Genomic DNA, 24,660 nt, shown 5'->3' on the forward strand with positions numbered 1-24,660 from the left:
ACAGAAACATATTCATTATATATTCTGACCTTATATAGCATTTCTTACTAATTTTCCTACTCCACATCTGGTCAGCCTGTGTCCTCCTGCGATGTTTGTCTCTCTCTACATCTGGCTCACTTCATATTTACACACACTACATCTGGATGGCTTCATATTTACACACACACTACATCTGGCTGGCTTCATATTTACACACTCTACATCTGGCTGACTTCATATTTACACGCACACTACATCTGGCTGGCTTCATATTTACACGCACTCTACATCTGGCTGGCTTCATATTTACACACACTCTACATCTGGCTGGCTTCATATTTACACGCACTCTACATCTGGCTGGCTTCATATTTACACACACTCTACATCTGGCTGGCTTCATATTTACACACACTTGTAAATATGTGTGTTATACATATTAAACTTTTACGCTCTACAGCTGTTAAGTGATCTTACATTTCACACCATCTCACTCGACATCTGCCTTACCCCTCACTCCACACCTGCCTTACCCCTCCCTCCACACCTGCCTTACCCCTCCCTCCACACCTGCCTTACACCTCACACTCATCTTGATTAAGGTAGCGCATAGTTTACTTTAGGCTCAACAAAACAACTGATTTTATTACGGGCTATTCATGCCCGTGCCACCTCCTGGGTGGCTTAATCTTCATCAATCAATCAACTGATTTTGAGAAAATCAGCATTCTTTTCCAGCGTATTAGTGTGGCGGTCCAGAGAGGAGATGCCCACTACACCCCTGGTTCCCTCCCGTTATTAGAAAAATATTGTATTTGTTGCTCTGTTTCTGTGGCCAATCTATAGTGTAACTAATAAATTGTGTACACCCCCCCCCCTTCCCGCCGAAAAAAAAATTATGGTGGCAAGATAAGACCATATGTCATTTTACTCTTTCCTTCGAGCCTCAGAGATCTCGTCATTCCCCCAGAGCCCAAACGCTTTCGTTTAAAATGCGTTATCAAGGGTGACCACATAAGGGGGAAATATAAATCCAGGACCAGGCCAATATAACGCTTGATATTCACGCAAAACTCCAGTATGTAAATTGATCACCAATGGGATCGAACCCGCGGAGATGAGCTCCTCGAGCACAACCGACTGGACCCTGATGGGACTAAACACATCTGCACCAGCAGTACAACTTGACTCACAAGGATCCGATGCCATAATCCAAGTGCGCGTCCCTAAGCCCCTCAGGGACGCAGGTTAGATCCCATTGTACTGCAACAATGCTTATCCGCAGTGGTATGGATACAGAAGCGCGTATACTGTGAGGTCGAGATGCCACCATACCAGTGTGCGTATGTTGCGTAAAGTACGTCACATTTAGCAACAAGAGATCCTAAATAACATGGCAAAAAGATGTTCTATGTTGAGCATGTCAACAGTAACCAGGCTAACTAACGGTTCATACACAGACCATTGGCGAATCAGCGAGTGTATATTTGTCATACAGAAGCCATAATCCGAATGGAGAGTATACTGATCATGCTTAGACCACAAACAAACCGGAGAGTATACTAATCATACACAAACGACACTGTTGTATATGCACCACACGACGAATACTGCTCAGCCAGTGTATGCTCGAGAAGTTGTGGCCTGGCGTCCGAGCGGGAGCCGTGGCCGGGCGTCCGAGCGGGAGCCGTGGCTGGGCGTCCGAGCGGGAGCCGTGGCCTAGCGTGACTATCCCCAATCTGTTCTCACAACTTAACAAGCGTCAAATTTGAAGTGCTTTCGCTCAACCAGAAGCGAACAGACCTCACCTGTGGAGCCTCGTGCTCATTAGTCCCAGGAAGCGTCCGTACGGCTGTACTAACCCAACCCCAATACCAGCGTGTGTTGGCTGTTGTTATTTTTTATTCACCTGCTGCCTGGGTAACAGCTTCTCCCCCGTATCAACCTACCCTGGCTTTGCGCCCTGGTGAGGCCACTCCAGACCGACAACCAGAGCGCAACTCCATAGTCTCCTGAGACTGATGGATGCCTACTACTAATACTCGGAACAAGTTCCAAGTAGCATGGGCTATGGTGAGCCCCTAACTTACCTGGCACAGGAGCGGGGCAAGTAGCACGGGCTATGGTGAGCCCGTAACCTACCTGGCACAGGAGTGGGGCTGGTGTGTAGGCCCCGGTTCGTATCTTACAACTGGTTATAGTGAGGAGAGCGTATTATCGCTCGGAGGGTTGACACGCGCCGGCTTACCTAACTGGGCTTGCTGGGAAGGTTGTGCTTCAGCTCTTCGATACCCGCCTCTCAACCGGCTATCGTCTTTAGACAAGATTTCCGAAGCTGTTGAGCTCTATGTTTGATGCTGTGTGCCGTCTGCTACTTTATGTTCTTGTTGTTAAAGATTCGCTACATGGAACAAAAAGTTCCAAGTAGCACGGGCTATGGTGAGCCCGTAGTACCTTTGCTACTCTATGCATTCTATTTTGTTTACCGCTCTTGATAATATTTTTATTTTAATGTTTATATAGATCAGGTATTTAGTTTCCACGTGTGTTCCCGTGTACTTACGATATAAAATTATCTGTTCATTGATTGATGTATCTCTTTCAATGAGACTTTTCAATGTATTAATCAAGTATGTCTTCCCTATTTCACCTCTTTTTTTCAGTAACATAAACTTTTATTCCTTGCACATTCTATCTTTCAGTTCTGGTTCCAGTCTAGTGGTATACCTGTAAATCTTCCTTAGCTTCGTTTTGCGTATAACAAGATAACGATTGCAAGTTGGCGTCGCTTATTTCAAAATTGGTTTGATATATATGGCGTGCAAGGTCCTGAATAACTCTTAATTTATATTTCTAATGAGTTCATATTTTAATTAGCCTTTTATATCCAGTTAATGATATTGTTTGATTATTATTTTTTTTTTGTAGGGATATTCCTCCGCGGGCCTTAAGCCTCTAGCTGGCCCACTAAGTGTTACTTGTTTCTGTTTTACTTGGGCGGAATATGAGTATTTATGACTCGTATGGTCGCTTCAGTAAGATTATGCCCAATGTATTTAACATCTTCTGTTCTGTTGAATCTAACTTGAAATCTTAATGGGTTTGTAACTCTGCACTGTGCTAGATAATGTTCCAGTGGTCTGTCGGGCATTTCTCCACGGTGCATTCGTTTGATATTGGCCTCGAGAGTCAGGGGCCAGATTCACGAAGCAGTTACCCAAGCACTTACGAACCTGTACATCTTTTCTCAATCATTGGCGGCTTTGTTTACAATTATTAATCAGTTAATGAGCTCGAAAGCACCAGGAGGCTGTTTATAACACTAACAGCAGTTGATTGGGAAGTTTTCATACATGTAAACTTTTTAATAAATGTAACCAAAGCCGTCAAAGTTTGATGAAAGATGTACACGATCGTAAGTACTTGCGTAACTGCTTCGTGAATCTGGCCCGAGGTTCGGTGTGATATCAACCTCCAGGTCTTTGTATGTCTCATTAGAGGAGGGTTTTCGCTCCCATTTGGTGTCATGTGTCCAACCTCCTGATTCCCAGTTTCATTAATTTAAATTGAACTTTAGTAGCCACTATTTTTATGCACCATTCCTTGTCTAGGTCATCCTATAATTTCTTGCAGTGCTCCATCGTATTTGTCCCCGCAATTTTTGTGCCATTGGTAAACATTGAGAGGAAGAAGCCTACTCAGCCTTTCTTATACTACTTAGGAATACCCATATCCACAGTAAAATTCAAAACTCAAATTTTTATTCAGGTAAAAGTACATACATAGGTGATGAGTTACAAACAAAATGTTAGATTTATAGATAGAGCTGGTACATACAATACCTAAAGCCACTAATACGCATAGCGTTTCGGGCAAAAGTAGCATAGCATTTTAAGTAGCCGGTAAGTAGCATCTTTCCTGTCACGTCTGCCTGTTTCTCAATCTTATGCTCTATCGTAAAGATATCTTGGAATCTATCGTGGTGCTCCATACACACACACACCTCTGGTAATTCTCTGCAAATGTGTTTTCCCCTCTCCTCATTTTCAGTACCTGTTCCGTAACTATTATTTTCCTCAAGTTGATGCTATAGAACCGCTATAATGGATAATGAACTTGATAATGGACGAACCGAAACGTCGTCGTCACATCTTTTATTTTCAGATCTGTAGGTTGGGTTTCTTAGGATGAATCATTGTCTTGTCTGCTATGCTGTTTTCAAATTACTTCTCTTCTTCTCTTCCCACTCTAACGTACTTATTTCTGGTCCTCTGATACATCTTCCTACCGTTGTCCTGTTATTCTCGTAATTTCTCCCTGCCATCCTGTTAATGCGTTTTGCTGCGTTACATCCATGGTTAAACCATAGGTTAATTATACGCCTTTAATTATTCTTTCCTTGGACGGCAGGCATACTTGTCGACTGTTAAGTAACATGTTTAGGAAAGGAAGTGCTCTGTGGGCTGTAAATGTGGGGGTTGTATGGGCAGGCGTGGGTTGTATGGGAAAGCGTGGGTTGTATGGGAAAGCGTGGGTTCTAGGTGAAGTCGTGGTTGTGTGTAATAGCCAAGGAGGATATTCCTGGTCAACGACCGGGCCAAGGGGACATTAAGCCCCGGAAGCACCTCAAGGTAACCTCAAGGTAACCTGGTGTGAGGAATTGAAAGTGTCAGGCATTGTGAATATATTGTAGGTCTTGGGTGTTATGAGGGGGTTATATTATAGTTGTTACGAGGGATTATATTGTAGGTGTTGTATTGGGGGTATGCTGTTGATGTTAGGTGTTGTATTGGGGGTATGCTGTTGATGTTAGGTGTTGTATTGGGGGTATGCTGTTGATGTTAGGTGTTGTATTGGGGGTATGCTGTTGATGTTAGGTGTTGTATGAAGAATTTTGTGTATATAATGGGTTTTAAGGGATTTATTATATGTAATGGGTCCACCCAACTGGACGGCAGCTTTACAGTCATGTCCACACATTAGTAAGCAAACTTTATATACTTGGCTAGGATTTATATTAGTGCAGAAGAAATAAGGATTTATATTAATGAAGAAGAAATAAGGATTTATATTAGTGCAGACGAAATAAGGATTTATATAAATGAAGAAGAAATAAGGATTTATATTAGTGCAGGAAAAATAAGGATTTATATTAGTGAAGAAGAAATAAGGATTTATATTAGTGCAGACGAAATAAGGATTTATATTAGTGCAGAAGAAATAAAGATATTTCTATCAATATGAATTAAGTACTTACACATTTCTTGATCACCATTGATAAAGTTATCTCTGATTTTTTCCCCCATGCAAATACATAATGACGCAAAGTATGTAAATAGTTTTGATGGCTGTTTATATTTAGTCTACATCACCATGTGGTGCAGACTTCCCGAGTCGCCGAGCCTATATATACATAACAGAAGTAATATAGTAGAAATATAATATATATATATATATATATATATATATATATATATATATATATATATATATATATATATATAACGAGCCTATATATGACAGTAGTAATACATAGAGGTCTAGAGGTGTGTGTGTGTGTGTGTGTGTGTGTGTGTGTGTGTGTGTGTGTGTGTGTGTGTGTGTGTGTGTGTGTGTGTGTGTGTGTGTGTGTGTATGGGTGTATTTACTATTTGTGCCTGCAAGATAGAGCTGTTAGCTCTTGGACCCCACCTTTCTAACTGTCGGGTGCTTAATGCTGACTTCCGACATATTTTTCCCTCTATCATATCTACTATATATTTCTCTCGCTCAACATCTCCCAGGATGCAGCCCGTAGCAGCTGTCTAATTACTATGTACAAATTTACTGCTAGGTGAAGAGATGCATTAAGTGAAAGAAACTCTGTCCATTTGTTTTTTGCCTCTTTCGGGAATCGACCCATAGGACTATGATCCCAAGCGCTGTTAACTCAGCCGTGAGGCCCCATAGACCTCGTATGTGTGTGTGAGTGTGAGAGAGAGAGAGAGAGAGAGAGAGAGAGAGAGAGAGAGAGAGAGAGAGAGAAAGAGAGAGAGAACGGGTTGGTGACTCTTCTTAAGTCTCGACTTGTCCAGGTTGGAACTGCCACTGTCATGTTCAAGGCCGATGTTCTCAAGGTTTATCAGGGTGCCAGTTCCGTCGTCACTCATTAGATGGCAACTACGACACAAGGCGTTCAGCCGACAGCAGCTTCATTCAGACTATATTATTGTCAAGAACATTACTCCGTCGCCGCTCATTCATTCATTGGCTGATTCGCATTGAAATATTCGAGAAAACAAGCAAATTGCCTTGTTCAGTCCCTGTGTCCCTGTAATATAGGTATAAGTTAACAGTAATTACTCGTGATCACTATTTATCAAACATCCAATCTCTACCATTTTAAAAAACCGTAAAACAAAAAACCGTAAACAGATGAGGTAAGGTAAGTGAGGTAAATCACTTACGCTAGTGAGGTAAATCACTTACGCTAGTGAGGTAAATCACTTACGCTAGTGAGGTAAATCACTTACGCTAGTGAGGTAAATCATCTTTTACACAACTTTTACACAAGTTGCAAGTTATAAGCTTGCAAGGCAGGAATGCAACACTGGTTAGAGTCCTGGTGTGGGTTGACGCACAGTTGCACTATAGAGCTATAGAGCGACAGTGGTATAGCTCTCTGGAGTACACAGGAGCTCTGTCTCAGTAGTAGTTGTTGTTGTTGTTGTTATGTATTCAGCTACTCAGAACAAGTTCCTTTGTAGCACGGGCTATGGTGAGCCCGTAACTTCCCTGGCACAGGAGCGGGGCAAGTAGCACGGGCTATGGTGAGCCCGTAGTGGACTTACCTGGCACAGGAGCGGGGCAAGTAGCACGGGCTATGGTGAGCCCGTAGTGGACTTACCTGGCACAGGAGCGGTACTCGACAGTAGTAGTGTTACCAGTGCTTTATATATTACATTTATGCCTGAAATTTATGAACAACTTTAAAAAGTTCGAGTTTGAACTTCGTATTAACTTTGTGCCCTGTACTTCGTCAGGGCACAAACTGTATGTATTAACGAGGTTACGGTTCATGTGTCTGTCCAAGAAGACAGACCTGTCTCGCTTCATGCAGGTCGGCGTTCAATCCCCGACCGTCCAAGTGGGTGGGAACCATTCCTCTCCCCCCTTCCCCCCCCGTCCCATCCCAAATCCTTATCCTGACTCCTTTCCAGTGCTATATAGTCGTGATGGCTTGGCACTTTCCCCCTGATAGTTCTCCTCCCTTCCCTTGGAGTCCGTAAAGTGTCATTTATTCATCATTTATTACTTTATGCTGAGACATAAAGTTTATAACCAATATTAGAACATATAAGAAGGGATATAAACAGATGAAGTCTCATTTTGAGACATAAATTTTCCATAAAATAACAAAATATGACCAAAAAAATATTAATATTGATTAATAACACTAGATACATTAATATAAATGTGTATATAGAATTTTTTTCCCACATAAGTATGTTCTTAGTATCGTCTCACACCTGGGTCACGTCAGTGGGGAGAAATTTACATTTACACGTAGGTTCGAATCCTCGTCACGGCCCTTGTGGATTTGCTCAGAAATTTACATATATCTTCCTGTGCGGGGATCTCCCAGCTGCACCTGTCGCTGTGTACCTGTCGTCGGCGGCAGCTGTACACACACAGCCGCCGCCACCACCACTACGACCCTCATATCCCGCAGCAGCACTGAGCGGCATCGCGGCCAAGTTGTCATGTGATAAAATACATCAGCGCATGCGCCCTGGAGGTAGTTACGCCACGTTCGGAAGCGCAGCAATACGCGCAAGGGCAGGTGTGAGCACTGAGTACCTGTGGGAGGGGGTTTGGTGGGGGGTTGGTTGGTTGGCAGCCACACTCAGCGCGAGTTAGTTGTGTGAGGAGGCTACTGTAGCGGAGGCTCTTGCTACCGTAGCGGAGATCAAGAGAGAGACGATGTCGCTGTAGTCAGCTGCTTGACGGGGGAAATCGCTGGCTACCTCCGACATCTCGTCCCGCCGGTGCTTCGCTACTCTCTTCCTCCTCACTTCTACCATAACCATTTTTGCTGTATTCTTGTTTACACTGATTTCCTTTTCTTATGGGTAATTCACAAGTCGACGGAGGAACAGAAAAGGTGTTATGACTTGAGATATGGAAGACTCTTTAAGAGTTTTGAAACCTTTATCCAGCGATATTAATGGAAGTACACGTTGTATCCGTCGCTGCCTAATTGAAGGTAGCTTCATAGGGTTTAGTGCAGTAGAAGAGGCAGTTGAATAAGCAGGAGGTGGCTCCGCCGGGCGTCACATTTCGACTAGTGGAACACGGGTCCTTGGCCAGCGTAGCTGAGATCGATCCGCAGGGAGAGAGAGGGAGGGGGGGGGGGGGTTAAAGAGAGAGGGCAATCCCCCCTTACCTCCCTGATCATATGAGGACTTCTTCCTTACCACCTTGCTCTCGTAAACACCTCCCGGATCATTCGTCGACCTCCCTATCACCCTGATAGGGAGGCCGACCTATCACCTAACGACCTCCCCCCCCCACCCTGATCACATAAGAACCACCCGCTGCTGCCCTGTATTTTCTGAACATACATCATAGAATACAGCAAAACAATACAATAGACGCAGAATACGTGTTGCTACGAAAAAGCAAAAACTAATTTATATCCAAGCTGAAATGAACTCAAAACTGGATCGTGGAGCCCACGCTCATTCCTGTTTATTCGTCATGGGAAAAGGGAACAGCAGTTTTGCAAGTGAAGAAACTGCGAATGTCTATAATCCTTGAGAGATGATAGAGTCTACCGTGGTACCTTGGCCAGGGGGACCATTCAAGCTTCACACAGACACGGTACACAGTGTGACCCCTAACAGGTTCAATGATTTGATGAAGTAACTGTGCCCAAAATAGGCCACGAGTGTTGCATATGTTGCAAAATGTGCCCGTCTGCGAGCACTCCGGTGGCGTTTGCCTGGGGTAGCTGCTGCTGCTGCTGCTGCTTCAGCCCCCAGAGAGAGGCAGACACAGACAAACAGATTACTACACTAATCACAGTGAACAGGTACATTTTAATTTTATTTATAGATTATTATGAGGCAAATTCTGATGATGATGATAATGATGATGATGATGACTTATCATACCTATTCTGAGAGAGACAGACAGATAAAGATACAGAGAGGGGCAGATACAGAGGGTGACATAGATTGACAAGGAGAGACACGCAGACAGAGAGAGAAATATAGAGACAGACATGGACCAAGAAACATGAAAGAGACAGAGACAGAGAAACAGCAAGAGACAGACAGAGAGACAGCTACATTACCAAACCTGCTGGCTCTGTCTCTCACACGACTGTACCAACTCTGTCTATTTCAAGGAATTTGGTCCTCCTTATGGAAGAAGGTAGATATGTAGTTCCAGAATACAAAAAGAGGATTCGTTTAGTGGTCTGCAACTACAGACCATTGTCAATGCTTTCACTTACTCTCGCAACATTTTTGACACATCTTTCTCTTCAAATATCATATTTTTTTATTATTATTATCTTCCGGTTACTTTGTGAACGGGAATATGGGTTTTAAAAAAGGTCTTTCCATTGCCTTAATATGATCTTGATAACGCAGACGATGAATATGATCATATTAGGCAACAATGATGGTTTGTGATGATACGATAGATATGATCATTTACGTTTGATGAATATAATCACGATATTGTCTAACATGAGGAATATTATGATGATGACTATGGCGGTTCTGGATGAGGGGGTCTGGCTGTGTTGGCCTTTACTCACAAGGTTGAGCTTCGGCTCTTTGGTCCCGCCTCTCTCTGTGTGCCTGAAAGCCTGCTGGTGTTCAGATCTCCTTCTAGTTACTGCCATCAGGCATTGTAAAATCTCCATTGCTAAAGCAAGATTTAGGTCTGAAATTACTTTGCCATAGTTGCAAATTGAAAACACTGAAACATTACCTAGTAAATATATGACAGTAATTCATTTATTACTTATTATTAATTGTCGCGACTATTTTGATATATATATATATATATATATATATATATATATATATATATATATATATATATATATATATATATATATATATATATATATATATATATGTGCAAACTGTCTCTTATTTGTAACAATGTATTACAACCTTTTTTTCTCTCATTTAGGTCAATGATTGCTATCATCAGGGCACTAACTGGCACTCTTCGGTACTACTGCGGTGAGTAACCTGTTTGTATGTATTTTACAATGGATCTCATTCATGGGTGTAGAATCACTGCTACTGAGCTCATTCATGGGGTGTAGAATCACTGCTACTGAGCTCATTCATGGGTGTAGAATCACTGTTACTGAGCTCATTCATGGGTGTAGAATCACTGCTACTGAGCTCATTCATGGGTCCAGAGCCACAATCACCTGAGCTCATTCATGGGTCCAGAGCCACAGTGACTGATCTCATTGATATGGAGCCACAACCAGCAACAGACAAGATATATCTGCCTCAGTTAGCCAGGTATTTGTGAGCCAGTTGTGTGTGTGCAAGCTGGTAGCGGCGTTGTTGTCCCCTGGGTGCTGGGCCGCACTTCTACGGTGACTCTTCTATTCTGGTGATAATTATCAACAGTGTCTTTACAATGAATTTTATAGATAAAACGATCATTGTTATTGTTTTTTTCTTCTATAATGTCATGGTCATGATACTGAAACTAATGATAATGATACTGGCGATGTCGATCATAGTCATGTACTGAGAGCAATGACTATGATGACCCCTGGTGACGATAATGACACTATCAAGTATGATGATCACAATAATTACTGTAAATAAGGTCACATGCGGTTTCTACCGTAGATGGTGTACCGTGTGCCAACAACAATAGGCTCATCCTGATAGCGTGGCTGGGCCAAGTCAGGTCAAATTAGGTTTCAGTGGCTCAAGTTAGTTCAAGTCACGTTATTCAATAAGCGGATTTGAAGTGCTGTGGTCGAATTAGCCAGCATAAACTATAGCGAATCTGGCGAGGTAGATTAAACCGAATGGTTCTATATCCACGATGTATAAGCCAGGGGGGCCAGATTCACGAAGCAGTTACGCAAGCACTTACGAACCTGGGGCCAGATTCACGAAGCAGTTACGCAAGTACTTACGAACGTGTACATCTTTCCTCAATCTTTGATGGCTTTGGTTACATTCATTAAACAGTTTACAAGCATGAAAACTTGCCAATCAACTGTTGTTATTGTTATAAACAGCCTCCTGGTGCTTCGGAGCTCATTAACTGTTTATTAATTGTAAACAAAGCCGCCAAAGATTGAGAAAAGATGTACAGGTTCGTATGTGCTTGCGTAACTGCTTCGTGAATCTGGTCTCAGAGCGCCAAACATGTACTAGAGAACGAAACGACTGAAAAAGGTTTCGTTCTGCTATTATATACGTTATAATATATCGTTGCACCATCTTATAAAATAGAATTTCCTGCTCTTATTTGTAAAACAAATTTTTCGTCCATTTGCGAGTAAAGTTGAATTTCGTACACGTTTGTAAAATATATTTTCGTACACTAGTTGTCAAATAGTTTTTGTATACATGCATTACGAAAACTTTTATAATAGTCTTGCGTACTGTTGCAAATAGTTATTGCGAAGGCTTTCAATAGTCTTTCGTTATCTTGAGGTTATCTTGAGATTATTTCGGGGCTTTTAGTGTCCCCGCGGCCCAGTCCTCGACCAGGCCTCCACCCCCAGGAAGCAGCCCGTGACAGCTGACTAACTCCCAGGTACCTATTTACTGCTAGGTAACAAGAGCATCAGGGTGAAAGAAACTCTGCCCATCGTTTCTCGCCGGCGCCCGGAATCGAACCCGGGACCACAGGATCACGCGTCCAGTGTTCTGTCCGCTCAGCCACCGGCTCCCTGTAACTCCCTGTCGTACATTAGCGTGGAAAATAGTCCGTCGTACTCAAGTTAGTAATCTGTAAAAAAATATAATTGTAAAATTGTAATAAAAACCCCAATCACTACCACCACCCTTATAATTACCACCACAACCTATCACTACCACCACAATACCTATAACTACCACAATAACACCTATAACTACCACTACAACCCGTCGCTACCACCATAACCACTTACGTAACCTCAGTCCCCACAAAACTCAACCTTCCCTTTCAACGCCTTGAAACACCACCTTTTCGTACGCCGTCAGCCCAAGAGTTTTCCCTCCTCTGGGAATATTTTCTGCTTGGTCACAGCCGAATCCCCTCCGGTTTGACTCTTTTTAGGGAGTCGAGCTTCTAAACCTAGCCCGAAGGGTGTGTACTCACCTAGTTGTACTCATCTAGTTGTGCTTGCGGGGGTTGAGCTCTGGCTCTTTGGTCCCGCCTCTCAACCGTCAATCAACAGGTGTACAGATTCCTGAGCCTATTGGGCTCTATCATATCTACACTTGAAACTGTGTATGGAGTCAGCCTCCACCACATCACTTCCTAATGCATTCCATTTGTCAACCACTCTGACACTAAAAAAGTTCTTTCTAATATCTCTATGGCTCATTTGGGCGCTCAGTTTCCACCTGTGTCCCCTTGTGCGGTGCCCCTTGTGTTAAATAGCCTGTCTTTATCTACCCTATCAATTCCCTTCAGAATCTTGAATGTGGTGATCATGTCCCCCCTAAGTCTTCTGTCTTCCAGCGAAGTGAGGTTTAATTCCCGTAGTCTCTCCTCGTAGCTCATACCTCTCAGCTCGGGTACTAGTCTGGTGGCAAATCTTTGAACCTTTTCCAGTTTAGTCTTATGCTTGACTAGATATGGACTCCATGCTGGGGCTGCATACTCCTGAATTGGCCTGACATATGCGTTATACAAAGTTCTGAATGATTCTTTACACAAATTTCTGAATGCCGTTCGTATGTTGGCCAGCCTGGCATATGCCGCTGATGTTATCCTCTTGATATGTGCTGCAGGAGACAGGTCTGGCGTGATATCAACTCCCAAGTCTTTTTCTTTCTCTGACTCCTGAAGAATTTCCTCTCCCAGATAATACCTCACACACACACACACACACACACACAATGTGTGTGTGTGTGTGAAGAAGTTTTCATCACGCAAAAGATGATTCTCGTGGTAATGAAAGTGACATGTCCTTCATTGTCTTACAATGTACCATTAGATTTTTAGTCTTAAGTGTACCAGTCACTACAAAAAAAGGTGAAACCCACTTCACACAGAAATCACAACAGCGTGATGCATCAAATAAACAAATCCACAAGGGCCGTGACGAGGATTCGAACCTACGTCCGAGAGCATCCCAAACAGTCTGGGATGCTCTCGGACGTAGGTTCGAATCCTCGTCACGGCCCTTGTGGATTTGTTCAAAGGTGAAAACCCCCTTTACAAAATCAAAAAGCAGAGCTAAAAAAAAATCCAATGCAATCCAAAAAATTCAATGCAAAATCCAAAAATAAATGCAAGTCATATTTATCGCACAAATACCACTAAAATCCACAAACAGAAAAGGTTTTTTTAACTTTCAATCACGAGTAATGCACATAAAGAGCGCCACGGAAATTACAACCAGAATCATAATCAGAGGTTGTATATATATACAACCTTGCAGGAGTTGTTACAGCTCTGGCCAGTCTCAACAGGTGTACATCAATAAACACTTTGGTACGTCAGTTAAAAAAATATTTGATGATATGGATTGGCAAAACCCCTGTATAGTAGTCATTATAGTTGTAGTAGCAATAATAACACCAATAACAACAACAACAGTGGTTGTAGCAACAACAACAGCTGTAGTAATAACCGTTACTACAACCCACAAGCACTTCAGCAGCAGCCATGAGCCACAAGTGTTCCCTACAACCTCAATTAACAACCTGCATTACACCTGTCCCCCCGTAACCACCCACCACGGTCGTTCCCGCGACCACACTCTACCCACTACTGGCGTAGTTGGTAACCTCCAGGCTTGGCACTGGCACTCTACTCAACCGGAATACATGACAGTGAATGCAGTAGTCAACCAGAATACATGACAACGTATGCGGTAGTCAACCGGAATACATAGTAATGAATGCTGTATGTATGGTCGTATTCCCCCCCCCCCCCCCCAATTTCACTTTCCAATAGATGGCTGTAGGTCTCAATCCTCCCCCAAATTAGGAATATTCATGGTCGTAATTACAAGTTAGAAAACACACACACACACACACAGGAGTCCCGCGCATCAATTCACTCTTTTTAATCGTCCTCAACCGTAAAAAGCAAAAATATGCCACAAGAAAATCTCTCTTCTAATCCCGAACCACACTTTCGAAGTTTGGAATTTTGTCCGGATCCGTTGGCGGGGCTCGAACTTCTGCTCCTTTTGGAAGATGGTTTCCTCAGTGCGAAAGGTTATTTTATACGTTAGTCGCGCTCCTTTTTCTAATAGTTTACGCGAATTATCATATAATTCATCTATGGATAGGGTTATCGTCAGGGATAGTAATCTTTGGTGGGACGGGAGTCTCTGGCGATGCTTGGAGACACGGGCTAAGTAATGATAATTTCTCTCTCTTGGTGACAGTGTATCGGAGAGCTCACGAACGTGGCAACAAAATGAAAGGAAATTTTTCCCCATTTTACTTCGGGGATTTTGCCGAAGGGAAGAGGACAAGGGTGTAGGTGACGGGGCGGAAGAGAACCCAGGACAAAAAAGTTTGTGGTTTTATTCGTTTCTGTTTCTTCTGCCCCACTTCCCTTTCCTATTCTTCCTCTTTCCCCCCGTCTCCTTTACCCACTACTACTTTTCTGACCCCTTCTCTTCCTTCCTTCCCCTTTCACCATTCTCTTATTTTCTTCTTCTGTCCCTTGGTGCCTCTCTACTTCCCTGTTCCGTAAGCTCTAGTCTGCACGCCGAATATCGTGATCTCTCTTTCTCTTCCATGCCCTCCCTCTCACCTCTCTCCCTCACACCTACCTCCCTCACACCTGCCTCCCTCACACCTGCCTCCCTCACACCTGCCTCCCTCACACCTGCCTCCCTCACACCTGCCTCCCTCACACCTGCCTCCCTCACACCTGCCTCCCTCACACCTGCCTAGTATCTAGTATCACTGTGAACGTCCTGGGGCGGGAAGAGACAAGGAGTTTCAGAGAACACAAGGCATCTAGTTATTAGTCTCCAGAGAGTGGATAATAATAACTTTAGTCATTACAGAGTTGAGTCATTACATAGATTACTGTGCTGTGATTTGAAGTGACGTGTGTAGGCAGGTGCGCGCGCATACTGGGTTCAGGGCCCGTATTTAGTTCAGGTGCGCGCGCATACTGAGTTTAGGGGTCCGTATTTAGTTCAGGTGCGCGCGCATACTGGGTTCAGGGGTCCGTATTTAGTTCAGGTACGCGCGCATACTGGGTTCAGGGTCCGTATTTAGTTCAGGTGCGCACGCATACTGGGTTCAGGGTCCGTATTTAGTTCAGGTCGCGTTCAGGTCTCGCTCTCCTTCAAAGTGAGAACAAGACCAACGATAAATTTTCACTGTCCAAAACGCCATGCCCATTACGCTTGATTAGTCTTTGTAGGTATTGGTACCTATGCCTCTTACCTCTACTCTCTTCACCTATTTGTATGTACTTGATCTAAAGCAGTATAAATCGATATGTTCTCTCATGTCTCTTCACTTGAGAATTAACCATGTAGGTTCGAAACGTTGTGTAAATTGATAATAATACATTCTACAGGTAATTTTTTTTAATTAACCATGAACAAATATGACAATTGGAGAAATCCTCTTCTAATTAAACCAAGATGTAAGAGCACTAGTCAGAGGACTAGAAGCCCTTAACAAGAAAATAATCATCTATATATAAATATATATATATATATATATATATATATATATATATATATATATATATATATATATATATATATATATATATATATATATATTGAATAGACATTTTTAACAGTTGCAATTTACAGCACAGCTATTCTCTCTAAGGTGTTTTCTCAGTCGTAAGTTATTAGCTTTTCCAAAACAAGTCCCAAATTGGGACTTCAAAAGGCATATTCCTGGAGAAAATGTTTAAAACATAATGTCCGTATGTTCTGTTCTTTGTCGCCGCGCAAGAAACTCTGGGGATTAAATTCTTTAATTAATCTGTTGACGATCTGTAATTAATGACTTTTTAATTACAAACGGCCTCCAGGACGGGATCGGTGACGCGGTTAACCCAAGCTGAGGGGAAAGTTGCGACAAAACCGGTTCCAGGGGTTGGGGCTCCTTAAGGGGTATTATCGTGTGTTTCTTCAAGAGGATTCTCGCCCCTTAAACTGTGGGCTGCTTGGCAGGATCTTCTCTCGTGTAATTTTACGTATGACGAGTTTTATCCTTCTAATTTTTGTCTTTTGGGTCATTATGACAGTGGAAAAAGTTACGTTTAAAATCCTTATAATTTTTCATTAAATAATACTCGTAAAAAAATTATGAATCTCTGAATGTTTGTGTCTTGCTTCGTGAAGGTAAAACAAAACAAAAATAACAATAGGAACAAAAATAATATTTTTGTACCTACAAAAATTTGTACCTTTTTGTAATATTTTCACGTATATCTTTTTTTTCCATGTACATTTTTTCTGATAATTTGTATTTCATGGAACTTTTTTTCAGCTATGGATTATCACAAAACAAAATTTTGTAATATATTTGTCACGTGACATCATCTATGTTTGCTCAATGTTAGAGGATCATAAGTATAACGCAGCCAATCAACATCTTTTCCGGTTTGTCCAAATTCGATAGTGCCGATTTGTACTTTCTAATTACGTTGTACGTCGGTATGTATACTATGGTCTTCATCGTTACTATAAGTACTACCAGAAGAGGAGGATGGGCTCACGGGAGACATCTCCCGTCACGCAGGGTACAGTTGCACCTCCACAGATCTCCAGTATCAGCTCTTGATACTGGTAATGGCTCAAAAGGGCCACCACTTACGGGCTATTCGTGCCTGTGCCACCTTTTGGGTGGCTTAATCTTCATCAATCGAGGATGGGCTGCCTCCTCACAGCACGACGCATTCTGACGTAAGGCCAAAAAACTGTCGTTCAAGAAAATAGTAACTGCTCGCAAAATTGATATAACGTCCCGTTTTCTGTTTGTGGGTCGTCTGGTAGGTTAGGATAAGGGCACTTTAGTACGGGGTGAGTTATGAACGTCAGAATCTCAATGGTGAGTGGCGCATTCAGACCTTCTTTCTGGTTCCTGATTTCTGTATCAAGCTACCACCAAGCTGCTTTGTTTTGTGATCAACATATTTCTGTTCAACGTTGTTGTTAAAGATTCGCTACCTGGAACAAAAAGTTCCACGTAGCACGGGCTATGGTGAACCCGTAGATTCTGTTCAACACCTCAGAGATCTTAAGGAGTAAATATTAATCTTATTTCTAAATTACAGTAATCTTCGCAATGTTTAGGGAATTTGTTAATTAATTATATATGTTTTGGTATTATATTAATCTATGTTTAGCGTATTGCACTGATCTATATTGTGCTTAATAAGTTATAATAGTTATGATATATTTAGCGGGTTACATTTGCGTATTTGACTTTTTCGATGTTTAACTAAATATATTTTGTAGATCCGGAAATCGAATTCCTTACCACTTTATTCATTATATATCGTTTCTTTATTATCGATATATTTGTTTTAATTCTCCTTTTATTCTAAAATTCTTGTTCGGATATTATTTACGTCGTGTCTCGTCCATTTACTCCGTTCAGTCATTATCGTCTCTTATCACTCTCTTCATTTTCCTCCAGAGTCTTCCTCTCTGTCTTTGGGATTTTGGTTATATAAATTTTCTTCAATGCTTTTATCGTTATCGCTTGTGCTTCCATTTCCTGTAAATGTGTCTTGAAATTCTCGTATTTCCATTAAGTAATTGTCCGACAGTGAGTCTAATATATTGTCCATGATGCGACCGTGTTCTCTCTCTCTCTCTCTCTCTCTCTCTCTCTCTCTCTCTCTCTCTCTCTCTCTCTCTCTCTCTCTCTCTCTCTCTCTCTCTCTCTCTCTCTCTCTCTCCCTCTCCCTCTCTCTCTCTCTCTCTCTCTCTCTCTCTCTCTCTCTCTCTCTCTCTCTCTCTCTCTCTCTCTCTCTCTCTCTCTCTCTCTCTCTCTCCCTCTCCCTCTCTCTCTCTCTCTCCCTCTCCCTCTCTCTCTCTCTCTCTCCCTCTCTCTCTCTCTCTCTCTCTCTCTCTCTCTCTCTCTCTCTCTCTCTCTCTCTCTCTCTCTCTCTCTCTCTCTCTCTCTCTCTCTCTCTCTAGGAGTATGGCATCCCTCATGTGTTCCGTCTCCCCTTCTTCATTCACAATCTCCTCCCCAATTTCCTCCTTTTACTGCTCCTTTCTACTTTTTGGTCTCCCCTCTCCCAGATCATCTCCCTCTCTCCCAGTACCTCGCCTCCCCTCTCCCAGTACCTCTCCTCCCCTCTGTCATCCGTCATCCTCCCACTCTCCCTCCCTGTTTCCAAACTTGCTTTTTTTCTATACCATTTCATGACTCTTACTACCCTCACACTCAATTTCTTTCTCCCCCTCTCTCCCCAATCACACTTCCTCTCTGATTTCCTCTCCTACCATTCAAGCTCTTCTTCCCAATTTAACCTTGCCTATATTTTTTTCCCCCAGCTGGAGTTTGTGGGGTTCTGCGTAACGTTCAGTGTTGTTCGGTTGTTCTCATGGCGGTCCCAGTCATGACTTCTTATTCTGCGTCGTTATTTTTCTTGATATTCTTCATTCTCTGCCTTCTCAATATTCTTCCATGTTCTGCCTTCTCAACGCCTTATTTCACTGCCTGTTCCTCAATACTCCCCATCATCTTCATCCCTGTGCTCCCCTTCCTTACCTCCCCATCACCCCTTCTCTTCCACCCCATCTCTACTTCCCCCCCCCCAACTCCCCTCAATATTTCCCCCTCCCATTCACCCCTCCTCTTCACGATGCACTCTAACCTTTTCTCCTCTCAATCTGAACCCCCACCCCATTCCCCCCCTTTTCCTATCTCCCCTTCCCCCTCCACCCCCTCTCTTCCCTCTTACCTCTTTCCTTTATCCTTCCAACGCCTCCCCCCTCCCTCCCCCAAGGGAGAGGACGGGGGAGGAAAAGGACCTCCGGGAGAGAAGTTCCTCTGCACAAAGAAATGAACCTCTTTTATTCCAGGTATTCAATGGCACAATCTGATAATTGGAGTTGTAGCGGGTCGCTCATAAAAGAGAGATAGAACCTAGGTTGTAAAGGATAAAAGCCAGCCATTGTATGCTACACAAGGATTCAATATTCTGGCGCAAAATATATGAGAGGGAAACCAAGGGCGGGGTATAGTGAGGACGGGCTGGACCTCCGTCTCATAAATTGTTGTATTATTATGATAATTATTATTATTTTTATTGAGATTATAATGTGTAAGACACTGGGAGTAGCAGCTGCAGCAGCTTGTTAGGACCGTCAGGTTGTGATGGTGTAAATATATCTTCTTATACACTTCTTGAAGTGAAGATTATTTTGGAAGTTTTACAAATTATCTGGGAATTATATTGACGGTTTGTGGTACCTCATACCATATCTTAACTGCTATATTAATATGCCAATTTGTTCCCCCCTTTTTTATTTGTTTAATAGAGTTGGATTTTTTAAGAATGATTTGGATTCTCTCATGGGATATTATTGATTATTTGGCTTGTTTGACTTTTATTTTCCCCTTTCGGTCATTCACGTGCTTTATTCATTATTTCATTCGCTGGTTTCATTCATAACGCATCACTCAAGAGTGAGCATTTTGTTTCTTATTCAGCATGAAACATGTTTTTGTCCCCAATGTGAATGTGATAATTATTTTCCGTGTTTTACAGCGAGGAGCAGGTAGTGATAGTGACAATATTTTGTGTGGACCACAACTGCACGGAATAATCTTAAATATTATCATAGTATTGATACCAAGAGTTGTAGAGTAACCTTCTGAAATGTGTGTTCTTGACACCGTGTATATTCGGTTGACTAATATCCTCGTGGCACAGTACCCAAGAGTGGCGTTGGTTCGTCGTTAAATCAACGCTAATTTAACGTTGAATGAACCTTAATGACGTTTATGTGGCGTTGATTTTGCGTTGCTCTTAGATATTGTGCTCACAGGGAAAGTCCGCTTTATTACGAGCATTCAAGAGCTTTTTTATTAAGAACACTAAAGCCTGGGTTTTATTGTTCCGCTGACCATAAGTCATAAAGTATTTCTGACAGTCCATCCTCATGAAATGCTGGCACTTAGAGTGACTATTTGGTCGAAAGTATCAATATGTTGTGATGGACCACCAAAAAAGTTGACTTTATGTACTTTTTAACTTATAAACCTTGAAAAATAAAGCCAAAAACCCAAACTTAAACATTCCTAGGCTTTGTATAGCACATATTTGTACTATTTTAGCCTTACGATAGCGGGGATTGGGCCTAGGATGGCTAGGCGAGGTTAGGTTAGGTTAGGTTAGGTTAGGTTAGGTTTTGTATTTATGTTGCGGTCAAATTGGAATTGGTCAAAGAGGAAATTGGCCTTTTTGGCCAATTTCAGAAATACAAAAGTGAACTTCTGGGTTGCCCCCTCACTACATATTGGTTCTTTCCACTAAACAGTTACTATATATATATATATATATATATATATATATATATATATATATATATATATATATATATATATATATATATATATATATATATATATATATATGTATATATACTTTCAATTTAGGAGGATGAACTGATTTCTTGAGTGTATACGGCTTAAGTAAATATATGAAAAAACTATTATTCAGCTATCGAATAGTCTACCGAACAGAAATCTTTTCATTATATTCTTTTGGGTTAATTTCTCCTATTAAGGACACAGTAAATCACATTATCATTAACTCAAACTTAGGCATCAAACCCACACATCTGAAAATTAAGTATAGTTCGGCTTGGTTAGTTATTTTTTAGGTTTGGTTTGGTCATATTTGGTTTGGCCAGGTTTGATTTAACTTGGTTTGGTGTGGCCAGGTTTGGTCCGGCCAGGTTTGGGATAGACCAAACCTGGTCTATCCCAAACCTGGTTCTATCCCAAACCTGGTCTATCCCAAACCTGGTTCATAGACCAGGTTTGGGATAGACCAAACCTGGTCTATGAACACGTGGTACTGAACGGGGTGAGAATACCTTGAGGTACCTTACCCCTTTGTGTGTATTTATACCTCAATAAACTTAATTCATGTTTAGTTCCATTTCTACATATTTTTCAATATCTAAATAAACCTGGGAATTGCCCTGTGATTAGCGCCGCGGTTGTCGTATAATCTGCCTAATCTTTTTACACTCCCATTGTTCCATATGAGTACCGTGATTACTCCCTTTTTTGGACCAAGTTTAAAGCCTTACAATTATTGATGATTAGCAGCGTTTGTTGCATCGTTAAGCATAGCTTTAAGGATATTGTAGTTGTTCTGACGATCCTGGGCGTCTGTTTGTCAACATAGAGCTACTGTGTGTATGTTTGGCAACATAGAGCTACTGTGTGTATGTTTGGCAACATAGAGCTACTGTGTGTGTATGTTTGGCAACATAGAGCTACTGTGTGTGTATGTTTGGCAACATAGAGCTACTGTGTGTGTATGTTTGGCAACATAGAGTTACTGTGTGTATGTTTGTCAACATAGAGTTACTGTGTGTATGTTTATCAACATAGAGTTACTGTGTGTATGTTTATCGACTTAGAGCTACTGTGTGTATGTTTATCGACTTAGAGCTACTGTGTGTATGTGTTTCGTCACCTCAGGGCTGGTCATCAAGACCACATCCAACCTCAATCGTTAAAACTACATTGGCGGCCTGAAAATTTAAGAACAACATATATAATTATATAATATTTTACCCACTATCTAGGTCAGTGTGTGATAAGGTAGCAATTTGAGGTTAAGGACCACTCTCCCTCTGTGTAAATAGTTTTGATTGACCGTTTCCTGAAATTAAAATCGCAATCTACCTGTTTGATACTATTCATTAAAGAGACGAAAATCATAGGTTTTTGTACACATGTTTGGATTTAATCTAGCTACTTGTTATGAATTACTTTGCTGGTGAGGGAAATCTTGCGTAAATTTGGTTTCTTAGGTCTTTTATCAATATCAATTTATGGGATTGCATTTGCTTCTTCGATTGTAAATATTGATAGGAGATAGTGGCTAAAGATGGACCTCATTCATGTGCTTTGTTAATGAAGTCTGATTGTGATATAGTTCTCATTTTTTCACAAATCTTGTTCCTATATTCTTACAAAATTCTTCGAGGAGACTTAGACGAGAATTGGACCTCCGAGGAGCTAGACGAGGTCTTCGAACACTGATTGTTATTTTGTTATATATATATATATATGAGTGTGTTCTCTGTAAATTCTTGGAATTGTCTTATAATACTCAGATATATTAATTTCATGTGCTCACTTGGACAGTATCGGCAAGTGACTTATCGCTCAATCCTGAGCACTCCAGGTGCTATCTCTGTAAACAGGAACTGGGTCATGATCCCAGAGACTAACACCATTAGATGTTCAGTCGTTATACTATTCAGAGTTGCCGGTGTGAGGTACCACGAGCCTTGCAATTACTTTACCCCCTCTTCTGTTTTTTTTAAATATCTTCATAATACACCCAATGTATATATGGCAGCTAATGTATATACCAGTGGTGGCTAATGATCACATGTCTCTCTCTATAACTGTCCAGCGAGATGAGGAACTTTTAGGATTACGTAGACTCTTGACACACACTATGTGTCAGTTTAAAGTGTCCTCCCCTAACCTACCAGAGGACCCAAAACAGAAAACGGGAAAGTTGGTCACTTCCGCGAGCCGCTTGTATTTTCTAGTACGACAATATTTGGCCTTATGTAAAGCATACGAGCGAAAAGCGACATTCTTTGTAATCTGACAGGTTGCTATGTAACCCCTTCAGATAGTCTAGGATAGCTGCATAAATGTTGATGTATTTATGTTAATAAAATACTTAACAATTTCACGTAAGAGTAGCAGCATCAACACCAAGTCCTGTAGCATCAATAATCGTCACTAATAACAGTTGTTAGTACAACAACACCCGGTTTTAACAAGCACAGTAACATCAATAATCAGTAGCAACAAACTTACAATAATGAAAAAAATACCTGCAAATAATCACTATCAATTACTGACTGTTTATAACCTAAACATCCAGCTTCAGGCACCTTGTTTCGCCAATTAAAGAAAAAACACCAAAAAACAACATCCTATATGACCTATTGGCCGTTGTTGTTGTTGTTATAGATTCAGCTACTCGGAACAAGTTCCAAGTAGCACGGGCTATGGTGAGCCCGTAACTTACCTGGCACAGGAGAAGGTCAAATAGCCCCTTCCCACTGTTATTGTTATAGATTCAGCTACTCTGAACAAGTTCTAAGTAGCATGGGCTATGGTGAGCCCGTAACTTACCTGGCACAGGAGCGGGGCAAGTAGCACGGGCTATGGTGAGCCCGTCGACCTATTGGCCCATAATAGGCCCTTATATATATCTCCACCCAAACTCATTCTTGTATAGATGTGTTCTCACCTCCAGCTCATCTAATCCCAACTTCAAAATGAAAAAAAAAAAATAAATAAAGCGCCCTCTATCGGCGTATAACACAGGTGGCCTGTAGAATTAAACGTGATGAAGTGTTAGTTTGTAATGAAAATGACTCCCATGACAGTCTCGTTATCCAAACCCCCACGCCTCGATAACCTCTCGAATTCCGTCCTTATTTCAGTCCTGGATAGCGTGATTAGCTCCCCCCCCCCACCCCCCAAAGCTACTAATCCTTCAAAACTATTAATTATCCTTATCCAGAGTGCGAATGATGAAAGGGATAATGGGTGGGAGGGCGGGAGATAGGGAAAATAAAGTAGAAAATTGAAAGTCGATAGAGAGGAGGGAGGGGGGTGGGGGGTGGGGGTGGGGGGGGTGATTGCGTGTCGGAGAGGTGTAGATCATGGCTTTACCAGTCAGGCTTTTTACGCCCCGTGTCCGACCACACCACTCGCGCGTGTGTGTGAGTGTGTGTATACGTGTACTTACCTAGTTGTACTTATCTAGTTGTGTTTGCGGGGGTTGAGCTTTGGCTCTTTGGTCCCGCCTCTCAACCATGTGTGTGTGTGTGTGTGTGTGTGTGTGTGTGTGTGTGTGTGTGTGTGTGTGTGTGTGTGTGTGTGTGTGTGTGTGTGTGTGTCCGCGCTCGTGTGAACGCGCGTGTGTGTTTAAAATGGATTAGAGAGAATGAATTGAATTGCCTTAATGATTTTAAATGAATAAAAACTCTTAATTAAACTCTTAGCAAAACATAATAAATAAAAAACAAAATATTAAATGATAATAAAATATAATAACCGCATAATTACTAACACACAAGTTAACTATGATCTAATTACCACAATCTAATTTAAGTGGAACACTGGGGAACTATAATTTACTTTAGCCGCACCCAGTGGCTCAGGTAACTGAACAAATATGAACACTGGACAGATATTTGACCCTGTTCATCAATGATATATATAGTGTATATACTCCTGT

General features: G+C 41.7%; 1 long non-coding RNA gene across 1 annotated transcript in view; it reads left to right on the forward strand.

The window, feature by feature from the left end:
• The window catches only part of LOC138365532 (uncharacterized), a 565,144-nt gene that overhangs the window by 382,885 nt on the left and 157,599 nt on the right, over positions 1-24,660 (forward strand). Inside the window, exon 3 of the long non-coding RNA XR_011228904.1 lies at positions 10,174-10,226. This is a non-coding gene — a long non-coding RNA (uncharacterized lncRNA). The remainder of the gene's footprint in view (positions 1-10,173; positions 10,227-24,660) is intronic.

Source organism: Procambarus clarkii, chromosome 17 (genome assembly GCF_040958095.1).
Source record: "Procambarus clarkii isolate CNS0578487 chromosome 17, FALCON_Pclarkii_2.0, whole genome shotgun sequence".
NCBI classification, from domain to species: domain Eukaryota; kingdom Metazoa; phylum Arthropoda; class Malacostraca; order Decapoda; family Cambaridae; genus Procambarus; species Procambarus clarkii.